The following is a 17,743-nucleotide window of genomic DNA, read 5'->3' as shown; positions in this document are numbered from 1 at the left end:
TAACATACTGGAAGTTTTTGTGTTGCTTGTTTTGAAATTGCTTTTTTTTATAATTATGTCTGAATTACTATTAATAATTATTTTAAGAGGTAAATATTGATAGAAAAAGAAACATTATTTGTGATATTATGATTATAGTGTATCAAATTAATGTATTTTTATTATGTTATTTGGAATGATGAATATATAATTCCAAGTGGCAATTTTCATTTTTTTAAATAATTCTTACTACAAAAAAAAGTTTTTGTTAAATAATAACTATCGTAAATTATTTATGTCAGCTTTACTCATGTTTTAAATTCAGGTATGCCTAAATGTTGATGATAATAGAATAAGAACTCTTATGGAGTTCGAGACTAGTTGGACATCCCCGAATTTAAAATATAAGTAAAGTCAACATTAATTATTCGAAAAGGCTTTATTTGTATTATTCTTTTTGTCTAAAATTCAATAATTTCAATACAAAAGTATATAATATTACATCAATCAAACCTAAAGTAGAACCCCTAATACTATTGTCGACAATTATGGGCAGACCTTTCAAAACATTGCGTGTATAGGGCAATTGGTGCCTACAATTGTAAATATATTCGTAGGTGGTTAGAACTTGTTGGAAACCATTGACCCCATTCTTCTAAAAATATGACAGTTGAACATCTGTAGATGTATGGAGTGAGTTGTGTTGACGCTAGACGCCTATGCAGAAGTGGCGCGTCAACAGTCTGCCATGTTGGATTCGACGCTTCATAGATTTAGGGCCAAGTTAGACTTGACACTTTTAGTATCGACGATCGAGAATTTTGTTTTTCGAAATTCGATGTTGCGTCAAAAGTTTTTAATCCGCACACAAATCCTAGCCATGGTCTTGTTGTTTTTGAGACAGAGATATGAAGAGTTTTCCCTATATTATGTACATACATTCTGATGTAATAGTACTTTAATATTGCCTCTCCTTCCATTCCCTACCATGTTTCACGCCTCTGATAATCGTCGTAATGGTTGTCAAAACCACGCCGGCCATGTATGATGTGGCCCTTACATTTATTTGTGCACATTGCGGCATTGTCGCTTTGTTCAGTGATTGTCGTGGTTTCTATTCACCGTATTATTTATTATTATGTCTAAACAATTTAACTTTTTCTCTTTCCTACTACAACTTTATATGCTTTCAATTTACTCTATTTTGGAATGGAAAGCAAATGTACTTGTACCGCAAAAGTGAAAGCGAAAATGATATCTTTTTGTAATCGTTAGACTTTACCCATGTTGAATCAATATTAATTTTATGTAATTGGCTTGTTGTGAATTAAAGTCCATGTCTAATATTATTATTATTTTAGCTGTTAATTGTCCATTGCTAAATATAGGCCTTCCCCATAAAGGGAGTTTTACCAGTAAGTTTCACGCTTGGCAAATGGTTTGACAACCGCAATTAGGTTTTGGTGATGTTTTAAGAGGAACGCTGCTGTACGTCTCTCGACCATTGAGTTCCTTTGGTCGCCTTTTACGACACCCACACAAAAAGAATAGTAGTGACCCATTCTATGCCGAGATCACACGGATTCTACTTCTAATATAATCATTCTAAATTCAAATTTGTATTTTTACATCTCGTCATTCATTGTTTTTGAATGTTTTTACGATCAAAGTCACTGTTTTTTTTTTTTTTGCTTTTCTAAAGGTAACTTGTCAATTTAAATTTTATACTTTGGGAATCTATCTATATGTAGAATAATATGCCTGTTCATATAAAGTTACAACTACAATCCTAATAGAACAGCGTGAAGGTCTCAGGCTCGTTTAATTACACGTGTGTGTGTGTGTTGTGTATTCGTGTTGTAGGATTATTTACAAACGCACACACTCACATGTATGATAATCGTCTTTAAAATTAATCGAACCTACTCTAATAGAAGCTTCGCTATTCGAACAAGGCGGTGTTTATTTTTATTAAAAAATAATTAGCTTGTCTCAATAAGGTATTCGATAAATGATCATGTAATTAATTAATTTTTATTCATCTTTAATTTGCATAACTGGTAAGTTATATGTTTATGTAACTACTACTTGGAGCACAAATTAACAAAAATCTTGGCAAATTTTATATCCAGTTGCATATCTTTTGTAGCTTATATTTGGAAATATAAAATTTAAATGACCAATTTTGGAAAATTTATCGGTAAGCAATTCTTCTTTTCGTGGTTTTAGGCGAAATCCGACGTATACAAAGATAGTTACAAGCAGCTACTGCTAAAAATGCGATATGTAACAATGGATAGTACTTATAATAATAATTAAGTGTATGCTTAGAAAATTAAGAAAGCATATGAGAGAAGTTCTTACCAGTAGGAAGGTTCATGCAAAAATCTTATAAAATCCGTCAGAAGAATCGCAAGGCATATTTTTTTTATACAACTTAGAATGGCAAACAAACTGACGGCCCACCTGATGTAAAGTGGTAACCGTCGCCTATAGACATGAGCAGTACCATGGACATAACAGAGTATACTGTTTCGCCCATGATACTCCCCACGCGTTGCCATTCCTGAGGACTCAGGTGTTATTCCTCTGTACCCAGTAAATTCACGCCATATGCCACCCTTTAAACCGAAACACAGCCATGCAAACACAACTGCTTCACGATTGAAACACGAATGGGACAGAGGTACCCAAGCAATCGACTTTTGTACAAAGTCTCCTCTGGTAAAATATTATATATATATAATATATTTTACCAGATATATATAGGCATATTCTTATCGTTTGTTACAAAAAAATACCTACTGACGATCATTTGATGATGACAAGTGAAATAATCTCGTTATGTGAGTAAGATACCAATTTGGAATCATAAACATAGTTATCTTAATAGGGTCGTAAAGCAAATTGTGAACAATATACGAGTGTCAAATAAAAAAAAAAGTTGCGTGCACGTACGTCAATTTGCTACACTAAAATTGCTTAATAGCGCAGTTAAACTCTTTAAAATTACAATTTGTCATCTTTGTGGTACGGTTTATGTAAATATAATAATGACGTATTATATTATTATTATTATATACTATCGCTGTGTGTACTCTTGCATAGAATGGACCACCCCTTCCTTGCCCGTGGGTGTCGTAAGAGGCGACTAAGGGAGAATGAGGGATGGCCAGCAGCGTCCCTCTTAAAATATCTCTAAAAGTCTAACTGCAGTTGGCAATTATTTGTATAGATTTATTATTTGTATTATATAGCAACATTCCAAAATTTAATCATAATTGTGATTTAAAAATTTTGTAAATAAATTCATTTAAATGCCTATAGATTTTTTATTCTATTAATAAACAATAAATATTTGTATTTTAAAATTAGAATAATTTCTTAGAGTAACAACTCAACAACAACTTTTAAATAAAAAGGCGATAGAAATGCGCTCGACATTACCCTAAGCGCTTAAAGTTACTAATAAGGTACCTACCATAAGCCAATTTTCTTTAATCACGTTGGATTATACTGAAATTTTCTAGTTAAATGTACTATTAGAATTACTAATTGGATATTTTTATGTTGTAACTAAAAAAATAAAGTACTTTCCATAAGAACTCTTCAAGACTTCTTAGTTGCTTACGGCACGCTACCCTTAGGAAGCGAGGTTTTTTGCTATGGTCCGTTTTATATCCAAACCAATAAGACAGTTGCAAAAAAAAAAAGTAGATATTAGAAGTTGTCAGGCCTCCAATGAATATTAACGACCAATTCTAGCATCGAAACAGAAACCACGTTGATTTCTCGCGTTAAAAATTTTCGCTTCATCACTGTCTGAAAAATACACTGACATGGATATATGTAGACAACGCCTCGATTTATATTAAAACTAAGCGTTTCACATTTTATCTACTCACTATGACGTTGTGAAAGCTATTTATTGATTACAAACTCCTTCCGCATTTAATTCTTTCTAAATTACCACCTACAATTTTGATTGTGTCTATTAAAAAAAGGGCATTGTCAATTCATCTGAATTTTTTGTACACGTTACGCAATGTTTTTCTCAATTTTAAATCAATTTGACAATTGTTTTTGTGTTTTGATAGCGTTTATTGTTCCTTGTTGATTCTATATTAATTCTGTGATTATTTGATGGCGCAAAATCCTGTTTGTTGCGAACTAAAATGTACTTGTTCAGGTACAGATAGAATTCAATGTTTAATTATTTTGCTGATGAATTATTTTGTTTAATTTCACTACCATTGGTATGTGTGTCACTGCCAACACTAAAAAATTGACCACCACTCTTACTACCAGAAGTTCCACAATTCTATGTTTAAACATGAAATTTTCTTTACATATTTTTAATCTATATCTCTACAAAACATCTTGTCGTTCATCGACATTGTCACGATAGAACTTTTTTTTTAACATTATATACTTGTTATCAATTAGTCAATTAAATTATTTCCTAAACAAGTTTCATGTAGAGACTGATCTCTACATCTATCTAAATTCTAAATTAGCTTACCGAGTCAAATAGATTAATGTAGTCTACAAAATTGCCACATCAACAAACATGCAGTTGCGACATCTATTTAAATCCATGTCTACGGAGGTAAGTGACTTCATTTTGCAGTCTCATGGCCAATTTGTCGTTCCCGTTTAATTCAACTGCCATTTCGCACGCATCCATGTAAATGCCCGTGTAGTGGTCGCGCCTACTCGTTTCGTATTGATATGAAGTTATGATCGAATTAACATCAAATTGAACTCGTCGGTAGTAATTTTCACGTTTAGTAACATGCTAATCTAAAAATAGCACGTGCTTAAATGATAATTTATTTTGCATTACATATTAAATTTGTAAAATAGTTTGGTAATTGGATAGATGTAAACGAAAAGCAAAAAATTATTTTGGTAAGAAGAAATGACAAAACTGTTGATATTATGAAGTATTTATAGCAGTGTTTCTTACCCAAAATATGGAATATCCAGTACAATATCTGTCCTGAGACGTAACGGTCTTAGTCCTCAAGACTAACGTATAATAGGTAACCCATGAAAGGTGCCACAATTGGCATAATATATCATGGTTTTGTGAAACGTCCGCTTGTTTAATAGTCTCAGTAATATACAATATATAGGAAATACCTTGCACTAAATATCTACGCCAACGCCATTACTAATAGTTAACCTATTAAAATAATCACCTGTTATGGATTTAGCTTTTGTCAACTTATTTTGAAAATGAGGTTATCGATTTGTCTGTAGTAATATCTTATTAACTTATAGCTGTATGGTGGAAAGTAAATTGAAGTTACGGCCATGACCTTAAGGTGCTTTTAACATGCTTTCCTTACATTTTATTCGTATTAAAAGTTCGTTAACTCCGATCTGTTCAATTTTATATTTAGAATATTTTCATATAAAATTCCACATGCCACAAAAACTTCTGGCTGTGACGTTAGCGATAATTTTGCTTGACCATACTTAAAGCTGAAAAGGCACATTATAAATAGTTAAAAGAAAATTATCTTGGAATAAATTTATGTAAAGTATGTAATTATGAAATAAATACGTTTGGTAGAGTTATAAGACTCGACAAATTCATACCACCTCCGTTGGTGTATTCCAGTGGTAACAAAACTTTTATTAAAGTAGGCGATTTAGCAGCTATTTGCATTATGATCATTCCTTGAATGATACGCTGTGTTTCTTTAACTGTGTATGCATATCTTAAAAAGTACAATTAATCTTCAGCAGGTATCCAACTAAGAGATCGACTACAATCTGTAAACCCTTGTCTACCTTCATTGAAATCTTTTGACCATCGTATCATAAGGATGGGGTAGTATCTATATCTGTTTACAGTGGATCGTCTGTGGTCGCACATAAATAAGGTTATAAACTTCTCCACACGCCGGGTCATATATATATTTTTTATACGACTTAGAATGGCAAACAAGCTGACGGCCCACCTGATGGAAAGTGGTAACCGTCGCCTATAGACATGAGCAGTACCATGGACATAACAGAGTATACTGTTTCGCCCATCGTACCCCCCATGCGTTGCCTGAGGGCTCAGGTATTATTCCTCTGTACTCTGTAAATTCACACCATATCCCACCCTTCTAACCGAAACACAGCCATGCAAACACAACTGCTTCACGGTAGAAACACGAATGGAACAGAGATACCCAAACAATCGACATTTGTACAAAGTCTCCCTCTGTATGACTGTACTATCATTTATTTCCGTCTTCCTATATAATTTGAAGCGTGACTTTAAAAAGCATTAGGTTATTCGACATTATATGTTCAACCGTTGAGAAGGAATTACTTTACTTCATTGTTGTTCATTCAAAAACTATATTGTATTTGCACTCACTCGTCATACTATACAGCCTAGCGATGATATATCGAGCTGTTATAAAAAAAAATGTATTTATTCACGTCAACCTTAACAGTACCGAATTCCTCCGCCCACTGATCACTCGCTAATTACGCGCCATTACAAAAACACCAAGCAGATATTACGATTTGCATGCTGGTGTCACAATAACAATAAAATTTGATCGCTAAGGTGCGCGGGCGGTGCTTGATCCTTGCGCCCACGCATGCCTTCAATGCCTCCGCTGATTATGTCGTCAAATAAAAATCAAGTACTTTAGTCATTACATTGTCTTTTAATTGTTAAAGACTGTAGATTGTACTGTTATATGTAATATGTAATTGTGTAAATTTATAAATTATTTTCAGCGATGATGCAGTTTAAAGGAATGAATTGTGTTATAAAATCTTTAATGTACATACTTTGTAAAACCTTTATTTTAACTATGTATAATAGTTTAAATTGGACACATTAATAAATTTTGACATGCAATGGTGGACTTATACAATAGAAAACTCTCTTGCAGTCTTTTACAATCAATCAGTAAGAATAATATTTAAAAATAGACGAAAATATATGACATATTTTTGAATAGATGTTGCAACTGACTATAATTTTGGACTTAAAATAGGCTGAAATATCTATTTGACTCCAAATTTGATTGACTCGGAATTCCTGTTCAAATTCCACGAGAACTATATTTAAGGAGTTTTACAATGTATGTTATTATTATTTTAAATTATTTTATTTAATAACACATACCCTCATATCTATATATTTTTAATTTAAGTACAGTATTTTCTATGTGTAATGATTTAGAATTAAGTCCAAGATCTTGATAAGTGTTATAAATTAGTATCATTTACTATTTGGTCGTTAATATTGCAACTTTAAATGGGCCAATTATATTCGAGTGCAAAAGGTAACCGGACATCTAGGCAATAAAGCAATGCTGTGTTTAATTGGCCCGATTACTGCGCTATCCGACATGCTAGGTACATTGACCTCAAATAATGAAACCTCTGGTTATTAGTATTTTTTCCCTGGTTATTCATCAATACAGTAACCATAGAACTCTATTTTAGTGCCTACAGTATTTATTTATCACAGATCTAGCCAATTTATAAATAACTAGACAATTCGAGAAAGACTGGAATAACGTAAAGGTTAAAAACAATATTTGATTTGATTCATGCATGTGCATGACTTGCATGTGTAAGTCGCAGGTATTGGGGGAGGCTTAGGCTTACCTTTAACGATCAGATGGTTATGAATGTGGATGAAAATGATGAAAGAGATATACATTATAAAAGCCTTTAGCATTCTTTGCCTACACTGTAAAAGACTTGGCGTAATGATACATGGTAGAATGGAAATTCAAACCATGAAAAATGGCAAGAAAACAACAAACATTAAATGTCGGTTTATTTTATTGTGCGTCATGAAATAAATAATAAATTAATAAAACATCCATTGTTTTTAAATATGTTTATTTTTTTTTATCTTATCCGTTTATCAACGGATATCCGGAATACCTGCGTCAACGATGTGCCGTTTTTCTGAAGTACTGATAGGTAGGTACTATTGCTAACCAGGACGTAACTACTAAATGCAGATATCTTCAAAATAGTAAAAACAATGAAACTGTTTTTTTTTTTATATCTTCGACATTCATAAATGGAACACGTGTCTTCTCTAGATAGATACACACAAACCTCTATTGTACACTAATTTTGTATATAATTTGTCTAATTAAATCGCTCGAATGAAGGTATCAATAAGGTTCAGTATTGAGTAATATTTCTATCAGTTACTGAAGCATTAAGGTCATTCGACTTCCGAATTTTCGACTAATTTAACGCCTACAAGTTCAACCAGTTCGAGCAGAGAGCGTTTCGATGAATGATTCTCGTCGTAAACGTAAACGTTTGTGGCCAAAGGTATTTATAGTAAACCTGTTATGGTAACTTGTAATTCGGCAAATTATTAATTAATTTGATTTTATGGTAAGATTCACCGCCTGATAGCAGCTGGTGGCCGTGGAATCTTATGATTTATGACAGATATACATTATATCCTGACATGACAAATAACACGCCCCAATTAAGCTATTTATATTTTATTACACGAGTCTCATAAATGTATATATCCGTGTCAGTTAATGTTTCCAGGATATCATAAAACGGGTGTAAACTCTAAGTATCAAAAAGACTCATCAAATCGGTTCAAGATTGGCGAAAATTTCGCCTAATAACTATATAACTTGTTTTGTTAAATCAATACACTGCCATTTACTCTCTCTGTGTAGCGTAACGATTGACTGGTAGAGATGCCATCAGGCATTAAGTCCGCCCTGTGGACATATTTTAATGTGTGCAAAAGTATAAATAAATAAATATTTTTTTTAAGTCACTCCAAATCAATCATCACCATTAAATCAGCTGTTCTCTGTCCACTGCTGACCATAGACCTCCCCCATAGACTACCATAAAAGAAATAAAGACTCATGAACCTGCCTGAAAACCTGCATCCACAAGGTACAAATAGTATTGTCAGAGAGGGTTGATACATAAAGGTATTGACTATCAATAAACAAAATAACTTCTGTAATATTACAGTAAATAGTTTACTGGTGATTTAGATTAGTTCCATACAAATTGAAGTACATGCCTCTTCTATCTATTTTATGTCTGTGGCACCACCCAACGCCATTAGTGTCCAACGCCATTTATGGGCGGGCGGCGTACTCTGATCTGTATCGACTGCGTACGCGCACCGTTTTCCTACTACATACCAATAGCTATAGATCCACAGTGTTGCAAAAATAGAGCACGTATTATACGTAAAATATGTAGAAATTTATTTAACACTCTTCTTCTTACACGTAAACTTAGATAAAAAAAAATGCCCTGAAAAAAATGTCTATTTTAAATTTTGTTTAACTATTATGAAACATATACAGAAATGGCAACGCATGAGGGATATCATGGGCGAAACAGTATACTCTGTTATGTCCATAGTACTGCTCATGTCTATAGGCGACGGTTACCACTTTCCATTAGGTAGGCCGTCAGCTTGTTGCCATTCTATGTTGCAAAAAAAAAAACTTACATGAAACAATCGTCATAAAAGAAATCTAGTAAACCAAGTGATATTCAGATACTATGTTGTTCGAACAAAAGCAACAATTGTTGATACTGACAATAACATGAATCACTTCATTCATTTGTATGTGCAATTGTAAACTGTTCCAATATTAAATTGATAAGATTAAATTGTAAAATTAACACTTTACTTGAAACTAAACATTGTCTGTTCCAAACAAAAAACTAGGTTAAGAGAGATTGCGTAGCTGTCAACCGCTTCAAAAAGTAATCACAGTTTGACTGTGGATTTTGCATATATATATATATACATATATACCTGATTATATATACCTGTATCATACGATAACTTTTCCAATTCTTCTCCAATTTTAAAAAATCTTTTTATCGACGGGTTTTTCTTTGATGTTATATACATGACAAAAAATGTAATCGTAAAAGAACAAAACCACAAAACAAACCACCATGCGTTTTTCAATGCACTTTCACGCACAACCACTCTTTGGAATCAACTTCCAACAGCACTATTTCTAAACCGATACCTGCCATGCCTCTGGTATTGCGGGTGATTATGGGCGGCGGTAGTCACTTATCATAAGATGAGCCTGTGACGGTTCGCCTATAGTACAATAGGTTTAATACCATAAGTACATAGAAAAGAAACAGGGGTTCCTATGGGTGACCGCTGCGAAAGCTGAGCTATTTAATATAAACAAACTTTAAAGTCAAGGTTCACAATAGCGTACAGAGAAGACGTTACCATATATGAAATATTGACACAGAAGGGAAACTCCTTTTGATGTGTTTCCAAAGTGTAGTAGATGTCACAAGAAAATTAAATAAATTAAACAAAAATATATTATATTTTATATATAACCAAATTATAGTTTACCTTTTATCATCAAGTGTAAAAAGGATGCATACAACACAGTTTAATAAGGTTTATGAGAGCCTTTAAAGTTTTATAAATTCGATAATAAAATTAATAGAAAATACCAAAATACGTTAACATATAATTAAATTGAATTTGAAGAAAAGTACAGTTCGAATAATAGGCTAAATCTGATTATTGAAATATCTACCCTTCGGTGACATAATCTATGACGTTATTAGAGAAAGAATAGAAAGAAATAAAGAAAAAAAGAGAGACGGCAGATCGGCGGGCGCGCGGGAGTCGCTTTTTAGGAATTGCGCAATGAAAGAAAAAGAAAGAAAAAAAAAAAAAAGGACGGCAAATGGCGGGGAGTCGTGTTTTAGGGATTGCGCAATAAAATAAAAAATTAACTGGGATATAGATCTAGGAGGGACTGGATCGACGAAGGGGTTTGAGATCTTAGTGTATCACTATCGATTAAGTGTGTGAAATTAATCAATAGAAGACTGGAGAATCCGGTGAGCTTGTTCCATTTATTACTACGTAGTTAGATTTTTGACTGTGATCACAGGCAAAGTCTATACTTAATATTTTTCCCAACAACTATTAAAAAACGTATTTAGTCGAGTCCATATACCTTTAGGTAATGCGTATATCGTTAAATGCAATCACATTTAAACAAAGTTTACATCAATATAATTTACGTACTTACGTTATTTTACTCATATACAAAATCCAATTATATGGTCGTTTGATAGAACTTCATCAATTTGATTCAATGTTCTAATTGTCCAGTTTTGGAAAATACTTATTGAATCAACTATTGAACTATTACAATACTAACTAGTTTCATATCTAGTTATTATAAAGTATTTATTTATTGAGGATAATAGACTAAAGTAACTATGGTCTGGTCTCATTGCTGGGAAAACAACCATTGATGAGAGAGAGGGGTTATTGAGTGGCGACCCTGTGAATGCAAGTGCGGTGTGGGCTACCTCCATTGTTTGGAGTGACTGTTTTATGTGTATTGTGGGGCCGTTCCTTGTGTCAGTCGGTGGAAATTGCCTGTGTTCAGTCGTGGGTTGGTGATGGTTGAGACGATGATGATGATGAAATATTTGTATTTATTACACTATTACAGTGTCGGTTTAGAATATCTATTCATACTTAACGCTTCATGGTGAAGTGTTTTTATACCATTACTCGGTCGACCAGATTAATGATTCTTAGTCTATATTTGATTATCCATGACTACATGTGGGGATTTGTTTTACTCCAGATGTACAGAGAAACAGCTTAGCTGTTGCAGGTGATTTTATGTGAATGTATTACTTTTAATACATTATTGTGTTAGTAGATAAATTCATGTAACGGTGGGATGTTTATGGTAAACAAGCCTGTATTGTTTAAATAGATATTTTGTCTTGATTTATTATAAACTTTAATATTGATTTTGTTGTAGTAAGCAAGCTGATAATAACAATTCTGTGTGTATTACTGGTTTCTAATAATATTTAATTATGCTGATATTATGGGTGTGGATTTATTTCCTAATGGTAATAAATGTACTAAAGGATTCTCTGACTATAGTTACTCTTAACTAGGTATGAGATACAGTATAAAATTAGTACTAAATGACAAGTGTGAGCTATGTATTTTACTCATATTTAGGAAGAAAGTTGTCATGGCGATAAGGTTTGTATGTGTGTTGTTTGTTCATGCTATATTGACTAGACAAGTTCAGACAGGGTTAAAATTAGTGAATCTTTATTGGATTTATATTTAATATACATATTTTGAATATTTATGGGAATAGAATGGAGATATACAAGTAATAAAATATAACATTAGTATTTTATAAATTTCATTATCGAGTTAGTTGTATATGTTGGGCTGCATCCAAGGAGATATGAACCTATTAATATCAAGTTAGGACAATTACTTTAAATATTAATAAAGCAAACACTAACACTGATTATTCACTTCTTTAATAAATTTACATTAGAGTTTAGAAATCAAATAGATAGCATATTGGGAAAATCTTCACCACACATGTATTTGAGGAATGTTCTTGATAATTAATACTGTATGTATATATTATTGCAAGTACAATTGCAATAAGAATGTTAAACTTCTAATCTTCTGTTTATTCTTGAATTTGAGAGTAAGCTTGGCTACTGATATGAATATAAAACTGCAGCATTACTGGATACTATTAATTATTTCTGGTGTAAACCATGATTATTTATGTCACTGATAATTTAGTTGTATATTACGGTTGATATATGATGATTTTATATTTAGTTATATTAAACAAATACAAATAAACAAACTTGCTAGTATTTGTTACGTTGACAGTTGTGATAGATAATCAAAATTCAATTCAATACATCAATACGTCATTCAATACGTCATTAATGTGACAGATGTCAAACAAAAGGAGATTATACACGTTATGATTCTATATCTAAGTCTATAGAAAATTTATATAATATTCTGTTATTTTATAATAACTGTAGGGGGAATATTGGAATTATTTATATGAGAAATTTCACTTAAATGATATGATAATTATTTAAAGACCTAATTTCTTAGGGATTTAATCATGATGATTTAAACACTAAAACACTTGTTTATCCTAGAAATCTTCTTAGTAAATAGGTTTACTAAGACACTAAAAGGAAGTAAATATAGTATAACTATAGTACAGCTACAATAATTGTATAAGACTTACTGTCCTTTCTATACAAATATATATTTAATCTATATCTTTCACATTATAATTATGCAATATATTGCCTCTACTACTACAACATACACAAATAGGACTTATTGTCCTTCCTATATACCTATATATAATAATTGACCTGGCACTTTAATGTGTAATTTATCAGTACTTATGACAACAACCAATTAGGACTTATAGTCCTCTCTATAAAGCTACATAATTATTTAATCTGATTATTTCACAATGTGATTAATCAAACCTCTACAAATATTACAAAAGATCTCTATTACTCTCAACACAATAATAGCTTGTTGGACTTAGTGTCCTCAAACTTATAGAAAACCCAACTGGTTATTTCACGAGACGTTGTTAACTTGTGATTAATCAGTGTCTTTTAAAGGACTTATAGTTCCTTTAGATATATCTCTCTGAATAAATAATTGGTTAATTCACAATGTGGTTAATCAACAATAATATTATATATAATTGACTGGACTTATAGTTCATTCAATAGCACTCATTACTTTTAGTAGCTCTCGACCTATGGGTTGGACTACTCGTTCTTAGGCTCCGGCCTAATCAACAGATTTAACTTGAACCTTGAGTATTCTTGGTATTAAGTAAATAATATTAAATTGACAATGCTATGTTATGATATAGCAATTATCAACATTATATGGCTTGGCCAATTCCAGGGTGTGGAAGGTATCCCCTATCACACAAATCTTCATCTCTATCGGACTGTCTTCACAGGTGATCTCTAATGTCACATTATAGGGCCGAAGGGTTATGTCCCAACAAAGTAAGTTCTGGTGTCTGGGTGATCTCGCTTCTTGGTCTGATCTCTTGTGGAGCCGAAGGGAAACCCCCATTGAGTAAGCTCGTAACAGGGTGACGCTGGGAAACAGTTTCGTACTGTTAGTGGGTGATCTCTATGTCGCCATATAGGACTGAAAGGGTCATCGCCCATGAGTAAGCTCTCGTGTCGGAGTGATCCTGGGATTTCAGTTCCGATCCTTTTGCCTCTGGCAAACACCAATTTATACTGGAAGCATCGTGGGGCTGGTGGAGCCACTGTAATGTTGAAGTAAATGTACTTATGTTTGGTTTGGAACTGAGAATACTCATGCCCTTATTACCATCAGAGTGCATTAATAAATAGTAATACCCTTCCCTACCTTTTAGGAGGAAGAGTTATAGATAGTTGGAAAGTCTTCCACTGGTCCGGGCGTGTGAGGGGCCCGACCGCTCCCCCATTTTTTTATTATTACAGTTGTTCTGTAATTTACTATTAAATTAACATAACTTCCTAGTTACATGAATTATGAGTATAATTCATTAATTATTCTTAATTCTTAAAGATTTATCAATCATCTTCATAATTTAACTCCTGTCATATACCAATTAAAGAACCTTTTGGTTATTACACACACAACGGGTCCTACATTACTAGACGATCACACATTTATTTATCTGGCCAAATGATCAAGTGTTCTACTATAAGATCTGTTCAATATTATATGTTTATTGTAAGGGTTTATATGATTCATAGGATGTTTGGGATATATAAAGCAATATAGGTATGGGCTATATTGAGGGTGTTAGGCCTTTCTTTAGGGTAGATTTTCATTATATTTTCATAGATTTCATTAGGTAAAGCCTTCGTAGGCTTTTCTTAGGCTTTGTAGGTTTTCCATGTGTAGGTTAGTTTAGAGGGTAGTTATTATAAGGGGTACACAAAAAGGGGGGACCATCACAATTGGTGCCGTGACCAGGATATAATTGGTTCATGGCTATTTACATATCAGATCAATAAGAACACTTGGTCACAATTGGAGCATGTGACTTTAGGGATTGGTCATTAAAATATGAAGGAGTTATAAAGTTAAACAGTAATATCTGTTAATAATATAATTCAACTCCAACTTTGAAGATTATGACTAAATAATTATACTGTCATAATTATTATAAAATCAGAGCTTTATAGTGCTTACCTTATGGTAAATAAGCCCATATTAATAATTCTTTTACTCTGAATTATTTTAATTATATATGTAGGTTAGGTATACGGGAGTCCATTCATTTATTCTTATATTTAATATAGATCTAGGATTTGGACCTAATTTCATGATCTCTATGTCTATAGGTAAATAGCCTATTTTACTGTTATTTTATGTTATTAGGATTTAATTTATCAAATTCATTCAATCGTTACCTATTGATTACCTATTGTTCCTATCGTTACCAATTGTACAACAAATTACATAATTTGGTTTTTTTTTTCTTATTTACTCTGTATCAATTGAATAAATTATATTAAGAACTACACTAATAGGTACATAACAATAGCAGCAAAGATAGCTTGCTACGTTATACTCAGTTCACACTGATCTAATTTTATGCTATAGGACACATTTATTATTCTTTTGCTTCATTAATTCTCAATTCTTACTGAACTATTAATTTAACATTATATTAATTTTATAAACAATAATTATGCTATAATGACTTATACATAAAATTTATTAATCTCATTTTATTATTAAAGAAATAAATTAAGATGAATTAATGACATTATTTATTTCTGAGGAAATATCCAATTGATTTTTATTTCATAAACTTTTATGATGCAGTGACATTGATTTTATATATATATAAAAAAAAATCAAATATTATATAATTATGATTTGATTTTAATTTAGGATGTTTAAATAGCTTATACAATGTTTTATAGGGGTTTCAAATTGAAAGTTAGACGTTTCATAAAAGATCATTAAGGTTAGTTAGGGCCTTTAGTTACTTTATTTGATTACCTAAATTTGAAAATTTAATTAGGTATTTTCATATTGTTAAATTTAATTCCAACAATTTATTAGGATGCTATTATAAATATTTTATTTAGTTTTCTTCACATAATTTCTTTATTTCACTTTACAATTATAGTTCAGATTTTATTTGATTATTTACTTATTTTGACTTAGACACTTTATTATATAAAAAAAAAAAAAACCCTTATACTTATATCAGAGGGAGATTTTGTAGGTTATTTATTCAAGTACACTCTTTACATGCCTAAGTATTTTACATACTTAGATTTTGCGCACACTTAGTTATTTAGTTCTTTGTAGTTGCACATAACACAAGACATCTGTATCTTTTGAAATAATAATTTATTGTACAAAATAAATTAATTGATGTATCTAATGTAGTTGTTTGTATTTATGTTAGGTTTGCTATTGTGATCTTTTGGGGGAGGCGATGGGGGGTGTCTATCTACCTATCTAATGTGGTTACATAATATTTTATTATAAAACTTATTGATCATGTTATTTCTGAGAGTATTAAGAAATAGTCATTGGTAATTTAAGTATATTAAAGGAATTTCTTATAATAAGAGTTTTAAACTATGTTTGTATTATTTTATGTAACATATTTATAGGAGTCTTAAAATTGGGGGGCCGTGCAAAATTTGTCAGACAGATAAGAGTTTTAAACTATGGGGGCCGTTTGTATTATTTTATGCAACATAATTATAGGAGTCTTAAAATTGGGGGCCGTGCAAAAATTGTAATACAGGGGGGGCGGTGGTGATAAATTATTATTTATATAAGCTTTACTTCTATGATTAAAATTAATAAATAAAAATTAAATTTATTTGAATTTTGTTAGGGACTATTATTTTTTTATTCAATGAACACTAGGTTATTTCTTAGATGAAATATGTGTTGTGGTTACTTAGACGCTTCATAAAGTTTTATTCGTATTGTTTAAATTTATTTTAACAAATTTATTTGAACATCTTCATTTTAATATTTAATTAACTTGGGATTTTATCTAATCATTTATTTACACTTAGACAATTATTTTAGGATTCTTTCTTTTTGCATTTATTACATTTTAATGCTTAGATTTTTCACTTCATTTCGCTTTAGGTTTTCTATTTAGGCTCTTTCGCTTGTTGATACATTACACTCATACATTTAGGCTTTTATTCTGAACTTCCACTTAGATGTTTAACTTGTATCTTTAAATAGATACTTTATCTAAATTTACTGATACAAATAGAGTATCTGTTAGGTTCTTTACTTGAAGCTCTTCACATATTCAGGTTTTATACATTTAGACTCATCACATACTTAGGCTTTTCAAACATTTAGGTTTTATAGATTCCTTTACACACATTTAGGATTGTATTCATTTATGCTGTTTATGACATTGTAATTACATGCATTGAATTTATTACATATAAAACTTATCTTATTGTAATTATCACTCCGGTAAACTTCTTGATAATTAGGGGGCCGGATGTGACGGTTCGCCTATAGTACAATAGGTTTAATACCATAAGTACATAGAAAAGAAACAGGGGTTCCTATGGGTGACCGCTGCGAAAGCTGAGCTATTTAATATAAACAAACTTTAAAGTCAAGGTTCACAATAGCGTACAGAGAAGACGTTACCATATATGAAATATTGACACAGAAGGGAAACTCCTTTTGATGTGTTTCCAAAGTGTAGTAGATGTCACAAGAAAATTAAATAAATTAAACAAAAATATATTATATTTTATATATAACCAAATTATAGTTTACCTTTTATCATCAAGTGTAAAAAGGATGCATACAACACAGTTTAATAAGGTTTATGAGAGCCTTTAAAGTTTTATAAAT

This window comes from Galleria mellonella, unplaced genomic scaffold, assembly GCF_026898425.1.
Source record: "Galleria mellonella isolate WM207_F2 unplaced genomic scaffold, CSIRO_AGI_GalMel_v1 utg800, whole genome shotgun sequence".
Lineage (NCBI taxonomy): Eukaryota > Metazoa > Arthropoda > Insecta > Lepidoptera > Pyralidae > Galleria > Galleria mellonella.
The sequence above is the reverse complement of the archived record's forward strand: the minus strand, read 5'-3'. Positions refer to the sequence as shown.